The 23,092-nt window shown below is 42.0% G+C and overlaps 1 protein-coding gene and 1 long non-coding RNA gene across 6 annotated transcripts in view; one reads left to right on the forward strand and one right to left on the reverse strand.

The window, feature by feature from the left end:
* Positions 1-22,347, reverse strand: part of LOC109407558 (uncharacterized) — a 48,465-nt gene extending 26,118 nt beyond the window's left edge. For 2 of the 5 annotated variants that reach the window (XM_029864560.2, XM_019680627.3), the window contains exons 1-2: positions 22,068-22,347; positions 3,763-4,141 (exon numbers count right to left, since the gene is read on the reverse strand). The gene's annotated coding sequence lies outside the window, so the exon portion shown is untranslated. Of the gene's footprint in view, positions 1-3,762; positions 4,142-21,337; positions 21,579-21,660 lie in introns of all 5 variants that reach the window. The other 3 variants (XM_019680628.3, XM_029864557.2, XM_019680629.3) reach the window with 3 other exon arrangements.
* On the forward strand, positions 4,150-21,210 carry LOC115262213 (uncharacterized). The gene is made up of 2 exons (XR_003895190.2): positions 4,150-5,050; positions 5,118-21,210. It is a non-coding gene; the product is annotated as an uncharacterized LOC115262213 (long non-coding RNA).
* Positions 22,348-23,092: the final 745 nt, after the last annotated feature.

A 23,092-nucleotide genomic window follows, 5' to 3' on the forward strand; every position in this document is an offset into this window, starting at 1 on the left:
TATTGAGTTGTACAAAATGGGACAGTTGAGAAAGTATGAACGGACAGAGCAACTTGATGAAGGAGATCGCTACTTCATCCGATCCTGTTGCATTCGTCTCTATATCATATATTTTCCTGCAGGTTTCCTCGCTACTCGTTTGTCGAAAGTTGAACTCCGGTATACCTCGGTCGATGGCTGATCGATGAAGTGGTGCTGTGGGTGCCTGAGCTTGGCCTGCATTTTGCAGCAGGCGATGGTCGTCACAGAAGAACCTATTCAGTTCGTCTGCGTCTAATCCTTCGGTCGTAGAATTCTTTTTTGGAGTTATTATGGATCCCTTCTCTCCTCAGATTGGACCACAACTTTCTCGCAGGTAGGTTATGATCAAAATGCAGTTCAGCATTACGTTTTTTTTTGCTGTGAAAATGAATGAATTGGCTCTGTTTCGTTAACGTTGATAGTCCAACCATTGTTCATGGCTCTTTTTGGATTACACGAATAGAGGACGTAAGCCATATTCATCAATGCTATGGCTTGTTCGATGATGTCAGTAAGCCAGGGCGTATGCTTATCTCGTACTAGGATGGTGCGTTCAGGTGCATGGCGTTCAACAAACTCCTTCAGCTCAGTTTTTAGCAATTTCGTCTTTACCGTCGTGTCTTCAGAGTCGTAAAACGGCTGGAAGTTGGCCTGCAGTTGTACAGGGTCTATAGCACAGAAGTTTTTGTATGGGGAGAAGGTAAATTCTCCGTCTTCCTTGTCCAATTTTATGATGTTTGAGCACAACTTTGGCTTTGGGTAACTGATCCGTGCTTCTACATATGTCGAACTTGGTATCACCATCTGACGCGATCTGGCTGCCAAGATATTGAAAGTTTTCGACCTGCTCCACCGTGTAGGGAATCTGGTGACCGGCTTTCGGCTCCATGAGGTTGACGGTTTTATCCGGAACTCTTGCATCTCAGGACGACCCACAGGTTTTCATGGTTCAGACGATCGAACCCGTAGTGTAGCGTCTATCTTCTCCTGTATCCAACAATACACAGTGATGCCAAGCCAGTTGTCGCAAACAGTCAGATCCCCTTTCTTGGGAACAACAAAACGCCCTGTATCCAGTTGGCAGAAAAAGTCACGCCGTTCCGGATATTACAGAATAGTTGATGCAATATTTGCGCGGCTAGCATGAGGTTAGCTTTGAACATCTCTGCTGTTATGCGATCGACCCCGGGACCTTTTTGAACTTCATGCTTCAGATGGCTGTTTCAATCTCCTGCAGTGATGGTGCCCCAGAGTTGACGCGGCTGATGTTCCATACCGTAGGTAGGTTGTTCATGCTGAGATGTTGCTGATTGGTCGGACGTCGCACCTTCAAGAAGTTGTTCGAAGTGCTCTTACTAACGTTTTAGCTGACCAGTTGGGTCGGTGAGTAACTGTCCAATAACATCTTTTACTGACATCCTCGGATTCATCGACTCAGGCGTCGTGAGATATCGTAGAGGAGGCGGATATCGCCGATTGTGGCGGCTTTTTCCCCTTTGTCCCCTTCGGGAGTCCATCCACACTCGCTTGTCTCGTTTGCAGCAGCGTTTCACTTCCTTTTCTGGAACCGAATACCGTTGATGGGACTCGAGTACTTAGCTGCTCTGGTTTTTGCCCTCAATCTTTCGCCAGGTTTCATCAGTGATCCACTCTTTTCGCTGAGTGCGCAGCTCACTCAGGTTATATTCTCGCTGGGTTCAAAAGGCATTCATGATGGCTGTCTATTGCTCTTCTAAGCTGCCACCTTCCGGAACATCCGCTGCTCGGGTTCCAAGTTCGTCAACTAACGATCTTTTCACAGCTGGATCTCTTTCTCGGCGTGTGTTGAATTGTCGTGGGAGTCCTGTCGCTGGATCCGAGCAATGCTTAGCCACATCTCGCTGAAGGCGATTGTCAGACGCGATATCCTGCGATATCTTTTAATTCGGACACTAGGAAGACTGTCACAAAACGCGACGCGAGATAAGCCGTGACACTTATGGTTCTTACAATCAAGCCCATCTACGAGACAATGTCCGACAGAATGCGATGGTCCAAATCAGAAAAGAGAGAGAATGCTACTGCTGGTGGTTCGAGTCGACGAGATCGAATAAACTCGACATGATGGGGAATCGTTTTCATTCATCAGCGGTCCTTGGGCATTGCCGATAAACATTGAATGCCATACGTTCAATTAATTGGGAAGTTTTTCTCACCGTACGAACCGCCACACTCGATTCGTTGCTCCTATTCAACACCACGGCGTTCTTATGTTTCCTAATGCGGACTTCGACTTTCCGACGGGTTTGTTCAATGTAAACCGCTGGAAAGTCTTTACAGAGAATCTGGTATATGTCAGACTGCACATCAGATGGAACCTTGTCTTTAGAGTTTCAAAGCTGGTCACGCAGAGTGTTTGCACTTTTGTGAACAACGTGTAACCCTTGTCGGTGGAGTGTGGTTTTTACGGGGTTCGTTATTTTCGGGTAGAATGGCAGGCTTCTGGTGTCCGACTGTAGGGTAGGTGATGCAATCGCGATGTGTTTTGCGCTTGTGTTTTTGGATGATTTTATCCACAAAAGGCTTGTCCTACTTATTCACTTCAGCTGCAAAATAAAGACGGTCTTTCTCTTCTTCCAACTCTTCCTTCTCCATAGGTACGTTGAACAACCGGCGTAGAGTGGAAGGCGGCTTGCTTATGAACATCGAAGTGATTGGAGTCCGAGGTTATAGAGGTAGGCTTGATGTAGATCCCAAATATCAACGTGCTGTCTTTTTTCCTGCTGAACAACAGGGGAGTCCTCCGTCTACTTTCTTCTTTACCGTGAGTTTAACATGCTCAACGTTTGATCCAGATATCCAGGAGCTAAAATATCGTCAACGTAGCGGCACTAGATCCTGAGTAACAACTTTTTCTTTTGAGATTCGCTCATGTAGAGGTCCGCTAGCAATGGGAACAACTTGCTACCCAAACTGAGCTCAAAGGTTTGTCTGTAAACCCTCTCCCTGAAGGTGAAAAAAATCTGGTTCATACACACCTGGGCTACGGAGAGATACGCTTCTATATGATTTGATGTAGCTCGGCTGCGTTCCAAAGACGACGCAAGCTTTGTAGAGCTTCGTTGACTGGTACGCTCGGGAACAGTGCCATGACATCAAACGAGACCAAAATTGCTCCTCGTCCCAACTTAAATCCACTGATTTTTTCACACTTTTTCCGTGTTTTACGGGACATTTTTTTTTTATTTCACTCACCAGCCAGGCTAACATTTTTTTGTGTGGGGGTATGAATGTTGGAAGAGATTGGATTCATCCCGATAAAATACCGCGTTGAAGTCGCCTATGCAGATCCTGATGTAGCCTTTTGGAACTTTATCCACGACGACATTCAATTCACTGTAGAAATTCTCCTTGCCCTGTACCTCGGCAGCATCGATCAGTGCATAACTTTAGGTTATAGCACCGACGAAGTTATAGTGCGGTTGCGAACCCGTGTTCTGAATCTGGTAGTAATTATTCTTTCATTGATTGGTTACTACTGCCTCGAATACCTTTATGTAAGTTTAGCTAGATTAGATAGTTTTCGAGCATTTTTCTAGGTTTATACAGATACCGTACCACCATCATTCATAAAGTACGGGGGTATCCACAAAGTACGTCACGCTTAGAGGGGAACACCTTTACTGTTAGTCTGTCAAATAATGTCTAACACAAGTCATGACCTGTTCTACATTATCCTCCCAAATGTCCCACAACACTTACCTTGCATAAAATCTTTCTTCCTAATCACCAAATAGGACTTGCTGCTTGCTTCCCGGACTACCAATTGCTCCGTGGCAGACCGGCTTTGCGTCGTGTTCACTACGCCCAGAACGGATACTGAGACTGCTGATGCTGAGACTTCTTCTTTGCTACTACTTTACGGTTTTTGATCTACACGGCTGCGCTACTAAGCGCAAAGTCTAATAACATCGAAACTGACACTGGATTCTGATTTTCTGTGCTTGCAGACGACGACGATGACGACGACGAAGAAGGAGGATCACCTATGCTATGAAAGTTGGGATTGCCTTCAATATTCCAAGCTGGGATCGGCAGGACGGCCATGACAAGGTAGTTCATATCAGGTGGACCTGAAAATCTGGAAAGTCAGAAAAAGAAACAAAATGGGGAAATTAGTACGTGGAAATAGTGTTGAGGAATCGAGTCTTACTAAACAACAAAATATCAGAGGGAAATCAAATTCTCGATGAATAAACACTTGGCTAACTCTCATATAGACGACACTAATCGTAGTAGTCATCTCCGAGTATCGAGAGTACTGGTACAAAACCCGGGTAGGAAGCATATGCGTGTATCTGTGGCAAATCATGGCCAACTTTGTCGTAACGCCAAAGCTGTGGCTTCATTTTTCATTGCTCAAACGTTTCGAAGCTATACTAACTGCAATTTCATGATGCTTGTAGCTGGTTGATTGGTTGTGCTAAAGCTAAAAGAAAGCCAGGCAAACGAATAGGTACGGTGCATTTGTCGGTTCATAAACCCGAGCCGAGCGGTTTTGGTGAACGGCGGCGGACAGCCGGACAAGTGAGAAACCGAAGAGAATGTGCACAGCGGAGGAGAGAGATGGAAAACGAGCAAACATAACTGCAATTTACTTTGGTCCACCATTTTTTTCCCTTTCGAGGTTTCTTTCTTCTTGGCATGTACCAACAAAGCATACATCTTATCCGTCGATATGGTGGCTGTGGTTGTTTATTGTCTTGGAAGTGAACTTTTTCGAATCCTCTGTAATAACATCTTTACTTGTTTGTACTCTCCGAAACGCTCACATCTCCCTTGCTCTTTGACTACTCGCGTTCGAGGTCAGCATCTGGCATTATAGGCAGTTCGACAAGTTGCGGGATTGGATGCTGTGCTGGAAGAGCTCATTCCATCCGTTCGACACCGCCGATGAGATTCGGATGACACAGAGGAGAAGGAAAGTCAATTATGGGTGTGCGTAATAATACCGAGGTAGCAGTAGCTGTGAACGCGGCTACACGAGAAGGTAAAAAACAAACCAATAAACATAATAGACAGCACAAAAGGTACGAAATCATACACATTTTCTGCAGGTTATTTCGTTAGTGTTGCACTGCTTTCGGCACGTAGCCCATCGACCATTCAGCGCACATTACCTCGGCCTGCTAGTCGATGCTGCATGTAAACGAGGCACGATCCGAAAACCCTCGAAAAAAAAAAACAAACATGAACAAAACCAACAATGCGCAAAGAAGAATACGTTAAGTAAATTTTACACCAACACCAATGCAAGTCGTAGCCAAAACTGAATAATCCATCTAAAAGGTGAACAGTATTTCTTAGGATTTTCATATTAGTTTTGACTTTGATTTGTCCAACGTTTCGGTCCGATTGAATCTTGTTCAGGCTTCCCGAACTGAAAACTTTGATATTTTTCCAAATAGAACGAAAAAGGATCCGGATCCGACCCCAAATTCGGATATCTCGAACTTTTGATGATCTATAGCAAAAGTTGTTTTGATTGTCTCAACAAATTGAACGGAGAACAAATAAGTGCAAAGCTTCAATAAATAAACCAGAATATGTGAAAACATTGAACATAAGTAGGTAGGTGGAAATGTTGTTACAACATGTAGAAATGAAGAATAATGGAATATCAGTTTTGTATGATTTGTTGCAATATTTAAGCCGTATGTTATAAAACATGCTGAATCAAATGAGTCATGATAGAGTTGTACAATAAATCTTAAACAAAGCATTGATTCTTCATTATTCAAAACGATTTATGAAGATTAATCAAAACAAGGCAAATTACAATGTTCATTACAAGAAAATAACAGCCCACACTCGAGCAATACCACCCCCTTAGGAGAAAAATATCGATCTTTGCCTTCCATTTGACGTGACTGCAATTGGACGTGTGAGTGAACTAGATAATATGGCACAGTAAACCAACAAAACCAAAGGAATCGAATTAGTAGCTCACACAGGAGAAAATACACGGCGAGTGTGTTCAGGTTTCCAGCCGTGAAGCATTTTTCAAACTTGCACCTCCGGACACGGACACGGAGTGCGCGCGAGTTATCGAGCGAAAAAAAAGTTACCCATAGAAAACACACAACGCAAGATGAGGATAAACATCGACGAGAAAAAAAGCTAACAATAAACATGCGCATTCTGACATTCCTTAGAAAAAATATTCCATCTCCACGTCTGGCGTTGGAAACCGTCGCTCTCCGCTCACCAGTCGCGAATGTGGAAGATGTTGGGATCCTGTCGATATTACACATTATTTTACAGCGTGCATACTTGTACTTCCAGTTTCAAACATCAATCGCTCGGTGCTGCTGCTACACTGCACTCTGAAAGAGGAGGCATTAGTGGCAGAGGCCAGCAATTCACTTATTCACAACTTCACAACACAAGTCATCAATCGCACACGTCGCCATTCGCTTGCGTCTGGATATGTGTGATTATTATTATTATGTGTCCATATTCGTGCACACTCTCTGTATATATCTAAAGAGCACAGCACAGTTTTGCAAAGAAGCAAATGAGCAAAGCTCTGCGTGTCCATCCGTCGTTGCCTATATCTTGGTTTCATTCGCGGGATACACCCACACAAGGAAAGACGAAGGAAATCGAACATTTTTTTTCACACAACGCTCCAGAACAGTGGGATCGATTTTGTGGAAAATTTTCGTATCCAAATTTATGTAAAGTAAGTTGTTTTTGAATAACACAAAATCAGAGCTTGACAATTACACAATGCAATAGATGGAATCAGGTTTACACCAATTTTACAAATGATTGTAGAAGTACTGCTTCCACCTTTCAATCACGTCACTAAGGTAAGATAATGTCATCTTTATCTCTTCATATTCTATGTCGAGAAAGACATAGCTGCCCGATAAGGATGACATAGAGATGTCCGTTGACATATCATTGGTATACCTGCGTGATAGTGATTTGTTTACAAATTTCCTTTGTTAAGAATTGGTGAGAACTTCTATTCTCCCGTATATGGATTGCTTCCGATAGGTTCCGTGAGAATTAGAGAAGGAAGTAAGAAGTATTTCTATTACGAGAAGATCCTGGACCGACCGGGAATCAAACCCTCACCATGGTCTTGCTGACTACCCGCGCGTGCATCCCTTCGACTATACGTACATCACGAATCCTCACGAAATTTGAATACCCTTCATGGCCAAAATGCCCATAATTTAAACCCACAGTGCCAGAGGAAGAAAAAAAATCGTTTGTAGTTGTGCAAGGCAGCTAGCTGAACTTCGCTGCCTATGAACGTTCTACGCTTCTTCGTCGCGTTTCGAACGTCCGATTGCACAACTACCACCACCGTTTCCCTCTGGCAAAGGGAACTACACAAAACTTGCAATAATTATTGTGTATAGTAGTACACATATTTTGTTCTCGTTTGACAACCTTTCGAACGGCAGCGGAACACTCTCCTCCTCACTCGGGAGCCCTTTGCTTTGCGCTTCGTTGGTTGGTTGGAGTCTCGCGTTCGTCGTTCCCAGGGTTGCTTCTTCGTTCCTCTTGCTCTTTGTCCGCACCCCTTTCCTCCGCCCACGACGACTCGACGACGATACCATTCAATTCGTGGCGGAATCAATTTTATCCATCTTCTTCGCATTCTTCTTTCGACGGGGTTGTTGTTGTCGTCGTTCTTCTCAGTTCGCAGTTGCACCCATCAGCAAGCAGTATGCCAACAAATCAGCAAAAATAGAAAATGGATGCGACTCGCACTGCTCCCTCTGCTGGTGAGCGAAATCCATTCAAAGTGCGCCTACTGCGCGTAAAGATTTGGTTTTGATTGAACATGACTTTTCCGGAAGCGGCGGTGGCCATACAAATTCATACATCCCACTTTCTCGTAGGGTAGCAGCTTAATCGCCGCGAAAGCATCAGAACCTCGCACTCGAATTTGATGTTATTTTTAAACCCCGAAGAGACGGCGGACGAGAGCAGGCGAAAAAATTGTAACAAGATAAAAATGAATTCAATTCAGTGTTTTAATATAAAAATAACACCCATACAGGCGCAGGCGAGCCATTTGGCATGTTATTTTCCTTCCCGTCGACACATCGCGCCAGGGCTGGTTGCGGACACTCAAAAATGAAACCTTTCAGATTTAGGTAGCAAGGGTCTACCCCCGTTTGGCAAAATGCGATTTGTCATGATACCGTTTGGCGTAAGTTATTTGGCATAATTCTGAATGAAAGACATATTTGGCTGAAGATGGTCAATCCAATCATTATGCGCTCATTGTACTGACGAAGGTTCCATATTTGACCTTCTCGCGTCCTCCTCAAGTTGTAATGATTGAAGTCTCATCTTCTTCCGATAGCACTTGAGTTTGACCGACAAAGGTTTAGTCAGAGCGTCGGCGATCATTGATCCTGCAGGGCAGTATTCGACATCGATAACGTTTCTACTCACAATATCCCGGATGAAGTTAAACCGTGTGTGTGCTCTGTACTCCGGCTTCATCCCTCGACACGTAGCATCACCATGCAGCTCTGGTTGTCTTCTCGGACGGAAATCAGTCCGGTGGCTCTCTTGTTTACGTCCTTCATTAGCTTCTGCCTGCAGCCAGATCAGTTCCAGTTTAAAATCTACAGTTGACTTCAGATATCGTAGCTTTCGTTTGGCCTCCGTCCATTCAGCTTGAGATGGATTACTCATCATTCACTTCGTCCTTCCATAGATCCTCCGATGAAATTCATACGTAGACCCACGAATCAAATATCTTGAGATGGCTTAAATCAGGCTTTTCTCCAATCCAGAGTTCGTACGGGGTAGACGGTATAGGCTTCGTTAACAAACGGTTTTTCACGTATGTGGCCGTATTCACTTCTTCGACCCAGTACTTGTTCGGTAACTGTGCGTCAAGAATCATCCAGCAGGTGAGGTCATTTCCACTAGTAAGCGATTTTTACGCTCCGAAACTCCGTTCTGTTGTACGCTGTGGTGAACTTCTTGACGACAATAACGATCCAGAGTGTCATTCCGGTACTTACCCCCTTGATTCGATCGTATAATTTTGGGATCTTTTCTTAAGGTGTTTTTGGCATACTACAAGTACATAGTCTTGAATCTACTCAGTAACTTCCATATTTTTTTTTTCAGAAAATACACGATGATGTACCGGGAATGGTCATCGATCGCCGTAAGGAAGTAATGATAACCTCCTGATGTCCGCGTCTGCATCGGCCCACAAACATCCGTGAGGATAATGTCCCTCCAAGCAGGATTCGCTCATTACGTAGTGTTCACGGTCTTCGATTTGAATTCCAGTGGCTAGCTCTTTCTCTCCAGAGCCTGAATCGTATCAGGCTCGCGATGTCCAAGAATACGATGCCAAGTATGCAAGCAGTCATCCGCTACACGATCATGGCACTCTTGGTGGCGAATCTCTTCATAGAAACAAGGTTTGGCTGTGGGACGTACATCATATCTGAAAGGAGAACATTACTGCGTTCCTCCTCCGGAGATATCCATACTATCCTGTAGGAACCTACTCCTCCTGTGATGATCTTCTTACGTCCGTCATGGACCACGCTCTGCTCAACGCTCCTGCCCGACGTCAGGAAGTAATCCAGAATTACACACACATGTTGGACGTCGCGTTGGAATTGATTTCCACGCATCTCGCTCACAAACCTTCGGCAACATCAACAACGAAAATTCCTGCTCCCTGGAATCTTGGTAATCATAACTTGATTCGGGGCTTCTACATAGTGGTCCCGAGGAGCGTTCCATGTCTGCTTGGACGTACTTGAGTTCTTGATTGGTTGTCTTCCAAAAGCCGCCACCGCCGGTCTGGATGCGATCAGGCTTGACAGAAACTCCCTCGCGAGAAAATGAGGAAGCGATTTTCTGAGGAGTGAAAATAAAACTCAGAAATCACAACGCAAATCCTCAACAGCACCGAGCGAGAGCTTACCGCGCAGCGAGGAGTTCGTCCAACACTCATAATTGCTTGTTGTGCTTCTCACGTCCACTCACACTCAAAAAGCTCTCGCGAGTTCCACTCCCATACAAAGAAAGACTCTCGAGGCGAAAATCGCACTCAAAAACCCGAAATAATCATCGGCTCTTTTTTCGTTCCCCTCTTCCTCGCTCAGTTTTTATTGCCTCTCTGTTTGGGGTTCGTTCGCTCCCTCGCGACGAGGCAAAAGCAAAACACCGCTCTAGAGCATGTTGCAAAACTCTTTTGATTTCGAGGAGGATTATCAAGCCTGGTTGCGATCACGAATCGTCGCAAGTCGTTTCAAACCATCAAAAATTCGACCTTCGTCTTCCACGTCCCGTAGTTGCGATTCTTGAAGATTTTTCGAAACTTTCTTCGGGCTTGAAACAATTTTCTTCTCTTTGTTGATCGGTTGGCAGGGTAATTCGCGCAGGCCCATAACCTATGGTCCACTGCACGAGTTTATACTGACCTGCTTACTCTCACACGAAATTTGACGTTTGAGAGGTGTCGGCACCGCTCAAACGTCAAATTTTCTGTGAGAGTAAGCAGGCCAGCATAAATTGGTGCAGTGGACCATTAGCGGGCAGTAAACGATCTCTTCAGCAGTCAAACTAGTTCTGTAATTTATTACTAGAGTTGCTGTGATTGGCCGTTAATTGACTTACACAGTTCTGAAACTGAACTTGGATGTTCAGGGTGGCCACTCAACTTGGTAAAATAAATTCCCGGTTTTTCCCGGTTCTTCAACAACTTTTTCCCGGTTTTGTAGAAACTTATTTATATGGTAAAATCGAAACACTGTCATTACTATTTTCAATTTTCTCACTTTTCTGAATTTGTTAAGTGATACAGAAAAACATTTAAGCAGGGAGTTCTAGTTATAACATTTATAATAGAAAAAAAAAATTGATGTTTGGCTTAGCATGACTTGGTCCGGCAAGCCCATAAACATCAATTGGTAGACGTATTGCCTAGTGAAAAGACAACGCAGATGGGCGAAAGCCAGGGGATGCGTTGATAATAGCAGAATATAATAGAAAAAAAAATGATAAAAGCTAAATTTTATAATGAAACTGACATTTTCTTCAATCCTGAAAAAATGATATATTGTTCAAGGCAGGGTTCCTGATTTCCACTTTTCATCTTCTTCCACATTCGAAGACAGTCACCAGCGAACGGTTGTCGCTTTAGTTCGTGTGTATGCTTGTCAGCGACGATAGCAAACTCCGGCGAATGGTGGGAAGCCACACTTGAAAATTATTCATTCGCCCACATTCGCATCGCAAGCGAATGCGATTCGTGAGTGATGCGATTGATATTGTGCATACGAATTTTTGATGTTTTCGAATTATTTTCTTTGCTAATCTAGCATTTCAACAACAATACAGTAAAAATGTATGCATTACATGCAGAAATTCTCTTCTACTTATGATAATAGCCGCTTCGATCGCTCACCAGCATTCTTCACCATTCGCCAATCATTCATTCGCTTGCGATCCAAACTGCGACGAATGGCAACGAATATTCATGTCAAGCAGTTGGCTCATCGCTTCCCACTGGTGATGGGGTTGCGTGTTTGAACATGACGATCCGTTTGCTGCATCTTTTTCGATTCGCTTCAGCAAAGAGGAGTGAATATGAATGGAGTGAGGCGAATATACCGATCCTTGGTTCAAGGAAATATTTTTGAAATTTTATACATATTAAATTCGCTTTATTGGAAGTTTAATATAAATTGATGATTCGATTTACATTTTACTGAGAAATGAAATTTGACTTTTCCATCAATGCTCTACATTTACTTCAAGCTAATTAAAAAAAAAACTATAATTGTGGAACTTCCGTGAAAATATCCTTGTGAAGCTGGAAAAAAATCTTACTGATAGCCAAAGTTTTTGGTGGAGGAAAACTCTGGCTGAAATGCTGTTAGAATCTTATAGAAAATCATACTAAAATTATGGTAGAAATTTGTAATGGAAATGCCAAGTGAAATAGTTGGAGAAAAATCATATCGCATTTTTGAATAGACTTCTCTAGAGTTCACTGAAGCAATTCCTCGAAAATCACTAGAGGATTTTTTTGAAAAAATCTTGAACAAATTAGTAATGGTAATCTACGTTAATTGTTTGTAAACACTTTGAAATAACTATTGGATTCTTGATAATGTTTTCTGTTAGAATAGATAGAAATGCCTAGAAGGATTTCTAAAGATTTTAAAGATCCGCGGGAGATATTGTTAGAATTCCCAAATAAATCACTCCGGAAATTGGCTTTTTAAGCGATGTTGAGATAATTCCATATTCTGAATCTGCACGCTAAACTGAGCCGAAATCCAAATTTTCATGAATTTTGGAGCCCGGGAACCTATTTAAAAATCAATTTGAAGTTAGTATGGGAGCGATTTGTCGAATCACCCCTCGTCGGATTTTGTACTGAGCGAAGCTGTCAAGCAGTTGCCTAGCTGTCAATAGGTGATTTGAATAAATCTTTTTGAAATTGATTTTAGGGATCAAAACAAAGTTCTAAAAATCTGAAAAAAAATCATAGAGGCTTAGAAAAAGGTGCTCTTTCGTTTGAAGATATAAAATCACTAAATTTTTCTTAGTTTAAAAACTCAATTCTTGCAATAAATGCATGTAACTTTAAAGAATGTCTTTAGGAATTATTGGTAAAATTGCTAGATTGTCTTGAATTTGTTGAATTGTAGTTGGAAAAGTTAGTTGAGGAATGTTTTGAGCAATTCCTGTGGAAATCAGTCGATGTATGTCTTGAGAAATCTCTGAAAAATTTGCGAAGAAAGCCTTGGTTAATCACCAAGAGAGATTCTAGGCTACCAGCAATAATCAATGTTATACTATTTCTGGGAAACATGTTCAGGTTAACCGGGAAAAAAACATTAAAAATTCTTGAAAACGATCGAATTCGGAAGATTTCTAGTATCATACAGATTTGGAAATGTAAAGTGTTCAAAAATATATTATTTTTAGTGACAAGATTTGTTCTGCAATGTCTGAGGTAGAACAATACACTGACTGCCTATCCAAGATATTTACTTGTCCTTACTACTCCTCGCACATCAAGGAATCAACATATTTATAAAGTTTTTTAGATTAAAAATCCTTATCGTTCTAAAAGTGAAAGTCAATCATTTGATTGACCTTCCATCAGTCACGCAGTTGGCCATGCAGCAAAAGCGTGCTGAGTACAAAATGCGATTTTTTCAACATGTTGTGTGATTATTCAAGGTTTAGCTTTCGATCTCCGTATCTAGTATCTAGGATCTAGTATTGATAGATCCTGTTCTTGTAAAATCACAATGATTCTTATATAGATGGAATAATAATGATTATCCTGGACTTTCATTACCAAGGTAAGTTCAACTACAGTTAGCCTAGTGGTTAAGGCTAAGGATCGCCAATCCGGAGACGGCGGGTTCGATTCCCGTTCCGGTCGGGAAAATTTTCTCGACTCCCTGGGCATAGCGTATCATTGTATTTGCCTCACAATATACAAATTCATGCAATGGCAGGCAAAGAAAGCCCTTCAATTAACAACTGTGGAAGTGCTCGAAGAACACTAAGTTGAAGCTAGGCCAAGTCCCAGTGGGGGCGTCGAGCCATAAAGAAGAAGAAGAAGAAGGAAGTTCATGTTCTAAGCAAATTCCCGGTATTTTCCCGGTTGTTTGCGATTCCCGGTTAATTCCCGGTTTTCCCAGTATTCCCGTTTGGGTGGCCACCCTGTGTTTTCTGTGCTGAATTCCTCAAAGGATCTCTATCACAATTTCTCCTTCAAATTATGTTGCAGTTTCTCACAGAATTAATCGCATGTGTTCTTCGATGATTTTTTTCATCCAGAGGTTTATTACGTATTGGTTCCCATGAATAGTTATTTGCGAAAATTGTTCGGTGTTCCTTCGGGATTGCATTTCTTCAAAAGGTTTTCCCGATATGCTTCTGTTTGTCGCTGGATTCCTTCCAAAATATATGCAAAGTTCCGTCAGGAATTTCTCCTAGTGATTCGACGGAATAACTTTCCATCAGTTTCTCTCGGGATTTGTACAGAAGTTCTTCTAGATATTTTTTCAAGATGGGTTTCCAATATTTTTCATGGATCTCTTTGCGGAATTTCTCACAGGTTTTTACAGTTGCTCCTTGAATTTCCTTAATATTTCTTACAACGAATTTCGTGAATTATTGCCGGAGAATTTCGAGAATATTATAGCAATAGCTCCAGAAGAAATCCCAGAAGGAAAAAAATCTTAGCTCGGCCTGTTGATTAGGCAAATAAACAAGAAAAGTCCCAGGAGAACTCTAAGAGAAATCTCAAGTTTATTATTATTATATTTTATTAAAGACACTTTACCAAAAAAGTTGGCATTCGTGTCCAAGAAATCTCAAGTGAAACTTTAAAAGAAACCCCGCATTTCAGGCCAAACATGTGTAAAGGTCCAATCTGCAGAAGAGAGGCTCTCTTTAATTTCCCTGTCTTTCGTTAATATCTCAGCTATTAATTTGTATTATGATTGTCTCCTTGCATTGGACGATGGTCAAAACAATCGTCTTTTGATTTGTACTGCAAAAATAGTTGAAAAGTGTACCATTACATTGCAATAATTGAAAGAGAAAGTGAACAAAGAGAGCCTCTCAATTGCAGATAGGACCTATTGAAATGTTTGGCCTGATTTAGGAAATATCAAAGCCGTAACTTCTATAGAAATCCAGAGAAGAACTCTAGAAGTAAGCTCACGGAAATTTCGGAGAAACTTCGAAATAAATCCCAGGAGGAAATATTTGTGTAAAGACCCTTAAACCCTTTTGCCTTCAAATGCTTCATGTTTTACATCCCTCAAAACTCTCTAGTAAAAATTCCAGTATTAACTCCCGTAGCAACTCTGGAATAAGCCCCGGGAAGATTTTCTGGGGAAATTCTAAGACGAATGCCGGAAGTAATCGCGGAAAATATTCATGAGGAATCCATACAAAAACTTTAGAAGAAATCCCGCGATAACATCTTTGATATATTCTGAGCGAAACTGTTGTGGAGATGTCAGGATAAATTTTGGCAGAACTCTCAGTAAATGTCTTTGAGCAAGACGCAGGAGGAATTCCGTAGAAATCCCACGAAAGACTATGCTACCATGTGCAACATAGTTGTCTCAATGTTAATAAAGATTCCCATAGACTATGGGACAATTATGCTGCGCACGGCAGTGTCGGGAAAATCTCTGGAAAGTTCTGCAAAGAAATTCTGTAGGATCCCGTGAAAAACTCTAGAAGAAATCAGTCAAAAATTAGGAATTTTGGAGGAATCCCGGTAAGACTTCTTGAAAATAGGAATCCGGAAGAATCTCCAGGACTTCAGAAACGAATATCGTAAACTGGGGAGTAATTGATCAGTGGGTGCACGGTGTCAAAATTTCGATTATTATTGAACTTTTATGTACCTTGGAACTTTGTTCAGAGAATGTCAGCTTTCCGGCTATATTTTATAATTGCAAAGCTTGAAAATACTCGATCGGAGAAATTTTGATTTACCTATTTTACCTATTTACCTATTTAGCTATTTTCCATACCAAAATTCATAAGGTAAAGTTTTGAGCCGAAAAACATCCTATTCAAAATGTATGGGAAAATTTTCTCCGATAGAATATTTTTCAGTCTTCCGATGAGGAAAGTACAGCCGAAATACTAATCATTTTCGAAGAGGAATCCGAGGTACATAAAAGTTCGATAATAATCGAGATTTTGACACCGTGGGGGTGAACCTGATCACTTAATTACCCGCGGATATCGAATTTCAAGGAAGCAACAATAATATTTTAACCATTCACAATCTAATGACATAACATTAAAATGGAATGGTAACTTCCTTGGAAGTCGATATCCGTGGATAATTGAGTGATCAGGTTCACCCCACTGATCAACTACACCCCAGTTTACGGTATCATGAAAAACAACGTCGAAAAAACCGGAAGGAGTCTTGTAAGAAATCCTGGGAGGCAATGCAAAAGGTATTTCTAAAAAACTTCCAGAACAAACCTTAGAAAAATCCTTGTAGTGGATTTTTTGTGGATGCACACACTAACGCTACCTACTCTTCAACAACTTTTTTATTCTGTAGATGTACAATGTATAAACTCTGTTGACTCTACTGCCGCCACTCGCATAACAGTCCCATTTTTGCTGGGTTTCCTATTCATATGGGACTGTTTTGCGAGTGGGGGCAGTCTACGTTTGAGCTGATCAACAAGAAGTAAACTTCATTAATTTTAATTCATACAACCCGATATTTATTTATTCATCGGAGCAAAATTTCCCTGAGTATTCCAGGGTTTTCCCTGTTAGGGTTCGTTCAAATATTACGTAACGTTAAAGGGGGAGGAAGGGGGTCCATCGCTATGTTACGCTTCATACAACCATTTAAATAATCCATACAAAAATTGTTACATCGGGGAGGAAGGGTGTCTAAAATTGTCAAATTTTGCGTTACGTAATATTTGAACGAACCCTTAATTAAAATTCCATGATTCCCGGTTTTTTCAGGTAGTAGACATCATGCACGGGGGTGAATCTTCGTCACGAAAAGCACTGCCCGTTCGATAGCTCAACACTAGCGAACCTGATGGTGGAAGTCAAGCTTTAGCCTACAGCGAGCATAGGGAGGCGGCGTAGCACGCTTTGATGATTTTTTATTTTCCCATGTAAATTCATTCCAATCTACACTGAAATAATTCTAAGAGCCTTTTTTATCAGACACCACACATACATTGTACCTCTAGTCTGACACGTTCACTTCAAATGAATCGTTATACGTATTATTTCATAAACAGTTCCGATTGAAAAGCCTTCCAATAAATCTAAATGACACTTGCGCATATCGGAGTTATATGCATATTCCACGATCGATACATTTTTCCTCATCTGTAGAGCCTTTTAACCACTGCGTCCATTATTTAGGAATATTGTGGTATGACCCATATTTAATTTGGTGCTAGTCAAGTATCCTGTCACAATTGAGCTGTGATGGACAATGGTTGATGTAACACCTGATCCCAACTAGGCACAACTCGTTTTATAAAGTTTATTACCCTGTTGGGATTACTTCTCCAAATTTCCAAGGGCTCTAGAAACCCTTTACCAAATATCGCCAATCTGTGATGGTACAGCACTCCGCAGTTGCAGAGTAAATGCTCGGCAGTTTCGTTTTCCGTTTGACAGAAACGACACTCGGAGGATTGGATTTTTCCAATCTTACTTAGATGATATTTACTCGGGCAGTGGCCAGTCATCAGACCAGTAATTACCCTGAGATCTCTTTTGTTTAGATTCAGTATGGACCTGGCTTTTTCTGCACTGGGTTTTATGAACCTTTTTGCTTGCTTGGATGTATCCGTGGCATTCCAATTAGATTCTACCGTGGACATTTCCCAAGTTTTTAGTTTCATCCGAAGAGCACACTCAGGAACTCCACAGAAAGGTTCAGGGCCTACAAAGCTTGATGCCGCACCCTGTCTAGCTAAATTGTCGGCGTTTTCATTTCCCAGAATTCCACAATGACCGGGCACCCAGTATAAAGTTACCTCGTTCCTACTGGCCAATTGCTTCAGAGAAATAATGCATTCCCACACTAGCTTTGATTGACACGTGAAAGCTTTTAGCGCATTTAGAGCCGCCTGACTGTCCGAAAAAATACAGATCTTGGCAAACCTATAATTTCTTTTCAGACAAATGTTGGCACACTCTAGAATGGCTTGAATTTCCGCTTGAAATACAGTGGGACTGCATCCCATTGGTATAGCCTTACTGATACCGGGGCCAAAAACACCAGCTCCAGTATTTTCTCCCATCTTGGACCCATCAGTATAAAATACAATAGAACCTGGACGTAAACTTGGCCCACCAGCATCCCAAACATAGCGACATGGTTTCACCACTTTGAAGGGAACATCATAGTTGGTCTTCGTTATCATCCAATCTTCTACTGTTTTTATGTCCATGTTTAATTTGAAGTCTTTGATGATCCTCAAATGTCCAGCAAGATCCCCGTCTAGGACTTTATTGTAACGTATAAACTACAGGGCACGTTTTGCCGCTTGTAGTTTAACAAATTGATGCAATGGCAGTAAATTAAGAAGGGCATCCAAAGCAACTAATGGAGTGCTTTTCATTGCTCCTGTCATAGATATACATGCAAGTCTTTGTAACTTACTTAGCTTCTTTTGACAGGTTACCTCATTTGTTTTGGGCCACCAAACAAGTGAAGCATAAGTAATCTTAGGCCGGACTATTGCAGCATAGATCCAGTGAATCATGTTAGGTCTAAGACCCCAGGTTTTTCCTAAGGCTTTGCTGCAAACCCAAAGGGCATTGGTACCCTTGGTTAAAACATTGTTTAAATGAGAATTCCAATTCAGTCTTTTGTCCAAAGTTACCCCAAGATGTTTAACTTCTTCTGAGAACTGAATTTGAACTCCATCTAAAGAAGGTTCAGTAAGATTTATTTTTAACCTTCTAGTAAAAGGTACAATTACAGTTTTTGAAGGGTTTACGTTTAATCCCTCCTCTCGGCACCATTTGATGGTAACATTCAACGCAGATTGTAGCCGGCTAGATATCGTGTCGTCATATTTTCCACGTATCAGAATAGCTACATCATCTGCGTATCCAATAACCTCAAAGCCTTGATTGATGAGTTTTTTAAGGAGTTCGTCCACTACCAAAGACCACAATAAGGGCGATAGTACTCCTCCTTGAGGACAGCCCTTCACAGATCTTACTGATAGTTGCGCACCTCCAAGAACGGAAGAGATCTCTCGATCTCTAAGCATCGATATTATCCATTCAATAATGCATTTATCCAAGCCCCTTGCTTCCATTGCAGAACGCATTGAGCTGTAGGATGCGTTATCGAATGCTCCTTCAATGTCGAGAAAAGCAACCACGGCTATTTCCTTGGCTTGGAACGATTTCTCAATTTTGCCGACTAGCGACTGTAGCGCTGTTATAGTAGATTTGCCTGTTTGATAAGCAAATTGAAACTTGCTTAGAGGCATTTCTACTAAGCTGGTAGACTTGGCAAAGTCATCCACTATTTTCTCCATGGTCTTTAACAGAACACAAGAAAGGCTTATGGGTCTGAAGGCTTTTGGAGTTGTTTTGTCCCGCTTGCCAGCTTTTGGGATAAAAACATGCCTTAGGTATGTAAGCTAAAGTAATACTGGCTCTGAATATTTCGGTTAAGAGCGGACGATCGATACATTAGCTGTGCATATAACTTTGGCCAGGTGGAAAAGCAACATTGGCAGATGAAGTGGAACATGTTTTGCAGAATTCCGCAATTCCAGTAAGTATGCTTCGTGGTCGTGCGGCTAGCGGCGTCGGTCATTTGGGCGTTGTGAGTTCGATTCCCGCTCCAGCCAAGGAAACTTTTTTTCAACATATGAAGGATATTATTGGAGTTGCATATACATTGGTGCACCCAGCCCACATGATAGAAGCAAAATGCATGGCATATAACAGTATCATGGCCATCTGAGAGTCATACCACATGCGTCGCATATAACTCTCACTTCACATTTTCAACCCTTGATTAGATTCATATGATATTCCAATAGTGCAGAAATATATGACTGGCACATAACTGCGATCGAGAGAGTTGGCTCAGTGTAGTTTTCCAAGTGGAAATTTCACTACTTCCACCTCGAAACTTCACATTTGTTCGAAGATACACATCTGTTCTGTGCATCATGTTCAATGAAACCTCGTCATCCTGGGATTAGACTACTCTATTCAGATAACTGGGCACAATTTGTGCTGTATTGCATGCTATGTTTTGTGCATTTGTAATGTTCCATTTTAGTTTTCGTATCGGTGCCCAAACGTGGAGCCCGATGCGGACACTAAAAACCGAGCATTTGTTGGGATCTGCTAATATTTGACCGTAATGTGTCGCCCAATGTGAGATACGATGTATTTGTAGTGCTCTGCAAAACTTTTGTTTGTTTCAACCGGCGATCGATGCGTTGCAACATCCAGCGTTTTTCAGCAGACGATATGATTGCTGACTATCACCAGAAGCTGAACGAGCGGGATGAAATCAACGAGATCGAAAATCTCTGTGGGAGGTGACCTATTTGCAACTGATGAGGATCTAAGGACTCTAAGGACGTTCAGAACTACTGGAAGCGATTGGCCCAGGACCGAGACTAGTAAGGGCGAATAAGCGCCATTCGGCGTAAACTCGCCGCGACGAGCTGCAGCCCATCATGAATCAAGTCAGGGTAACGATGACGGGTTCGGTTGATCCAGGAACTTTCCGTAATGGAAATTTACTTGACTTTCTTGAGCATAGAGTATCTTCGTTCCTGCCACATTAAGTACACATGCCAAATCGTCCCCTTAATGCTAGAACTAGGTAACTGGTTTTGCGAAATCGCGAGCAATTTGTTTACTTCTGAACGTTCACCACAATAAACAAAAGTTTGTCGATTGAAACTACAAAAACACATAATGATGCTTCATTTAAGACCGACAAAGTGTTTGTTTTATAGCAGGATAAGTTTTATGTACCAGCCATTTTTACCCATATTTTCCAAAACGAGTTACCTAGTTCTAGCATTAAGGGGGCGAAATAATCATTGATAGATGAAACTCTCAGTTAATAACTGTGGGATGCTCATAGAACAGCATGCTGAAAAGCAGGCTTTGTCCCAGTTGAAACGTTACACAAAGGACAGGGGATCTAGAAATGACTTTAGTTATCCGCCGTCATCCTACTTCAAATCCAAGGAGCCCTCTGTTTTTCCATGGGTCTCATAGGAAAGACACCATTTTTAACATCAGCGTTCGCTATCATCCCTGTCTGCCAGCGAATCGACGTCGTATTGATGATGGGGTTCGGATTCGTGTGTCTTTGTTCCGTCGTCGCGAGTTGGTTGGTTGGTTGGAAGCAGCAGTACTTGCGTGTTTTTTATTTGCGCTAATGAAAACCGACACGCACACAGCCTCGCGACCTCAATAGGTTCGATGACGACGACGGCGGGAGACGGGAATAGGTACAGCAGCAGCAGTAGTAGGCTTTGCAATAGCCAGCTAGAAAGAGGAGCTGCTCGCGAGACGGGAATCCGATAACGGCAATTGGACTCGCGGATTTTTTCGTCTTTCACTGCTGCTCCTCTGCACAAGTTGATTGATTTTAATGGTTCAGAAGTTTTCGATTCCGTCGTCTGGCCCGTGAATCGAGCTTGTTTTTGTTGCGTAATAAATTGACGATTTCGTCATCACTCCGCGACTCTGCCAAGGGTTCATGGTCACTAACCAGTTCTCTTGCTGCAACGGACGGATTTTTTTTTCAGCCAGTCGAACCGCGTCCATAGCATGGAAAAAAAAATCCATCGTCTTTATGACACAATCTTCGAACACTTTTTTTTTCTTCCTCTTGTTCCCTTTACGTGCACTGATCTTCTTCCGTTTTCTTCATTTTTTTTTTCATCCGCTACGAGACATTCCCGTTCCACTTTGCATTCTTCGGATTTCTTCCAACTTTCACACCTGAAAAACTGAAAAATAGCTCTAGAAGTTCGGAATTCACTAAAATTCTCTAGAAAAACACAAAACACTCAACAAACATTGACCAATTACCGATTTTTAGCAGAAAATTTCCAAGTTTTTGCTTGATTATTCCTCCATGAAAAATAACACAAACACTCACACTCGCAAACGGGAACGGAATGGAGAAAAAAGAAGTCAATGATGGCTTTTTTCACTAGTACCAATACGCGCGTACAAAACCGCGGCGGAGTACACCCAAAATACTGAAAAAAGAAACCTAGCAGGCCAAATACTGCGAAAAAACCCTGCCAGGCCAAATACTGCACCGATTTTGCGAGGCCTCAAAACTTTCCTTTCAAAATACCAAACCATCCCGGGGCTTTTTTCCCTTTTTCGAGAACACGAAATTCCCTGCCACTGCGCCCCCAAAAGAAAACCAAGAAGAAAAAGGGAAGAAAAAACACAATCCCGACCGAGAGCTGCCTTGTAGTACTTACGTTTTTCCTCCGCTACTTTGTCCAGAGCGCTGCACTGCCTTTTCCTCGGGAAAGCCTATCCCACCAACCAAGAATTTCAACGTTCGCGCACTGGTGACCGGATTGCCTACACTTTGCACCCACTAGGAGGACATTTTCACACTCGATTACCGTCGCAAAAACCGTCTGAAAAATCTGAACCGAGTTCCGAGTTTGGAGTTTTTCCCGATCGGACGAGCTTCTTTGAGTGTTGGTTGGGTTTTTCTTCTTCTTGTGCTTTCGTCTGCGCGGTGCGCACTCTCTACCGATCTTGGGTTTGTATCGTTTTCGTCACGTCCGGTCGGGGAAGCGATTTTCAAGCCAGTTTGCGGCGGTAAAATCGATCAATGCGACGAGGGGGTTTCGATAAGTTCTACACGGAAAGATTGTCGTTTTAGTTTTAGCGGCGGTGCTCGTTTTTGATTTTCTTCACTGCAAAAACTGCAAATATTTCAGGCCGAACATGTCTAAAGGTCCTATCTGCAGAAGAGAGGCTCTCTTTGGTTTTCCTCTCTTTCGTTAATATCTCAGCTGTTTATTTGTATTAGGATTGTCTCCTTTAATTGAACGATGGTCAAAACAATCGTCTTTTGATTTGTACTGCAAAAATAGTTGAAAAGTGTACCATTAGGGCAACTTCACTGGTGGTCCAAATCCTTGTTTTGTTCCAAATTTTTGGACCAAATGAAAAATCTCGGCATGCACCGGTGGTGTAAATCTTGTTCTAAAAACTTTTTATACCAGTTTCCCGATCAAAATTTTTGGAACTAGCATAATTTTTGTTTCATTTTTGTCTGGATTTGGACCAAGATTTTGCTTGTTCCAAATCAATTATGACGCATGAACTGTCATGCGCGTTTGTTTTTCCCTGTTTTTCCAAGTGGTCTGACACGTTCGCTGAAGCAGCATTTGAGAAAAGTCGCGAGAATTTCGGAAAGAAACATCCGGACGGAGTGCAGTACCAGGATTATATCCAAGAAATCAGCCAACAGTGGGTAACCGATTCT

This window comes from Aedes albopictus, chromosome 3 (genome assembly GCF_035046485.1).
Source record: "Aedes albopictus strain Foshan chromosome 3, AalbF5, whole genome shotgun sequence".
In the NCBI taxonomy this organism is placed as follows: Eukaryota; Metazoa; Arthropoda; class Insecta; order Diptera; family Culicidae; genus Aedes; species Aedes albopictus.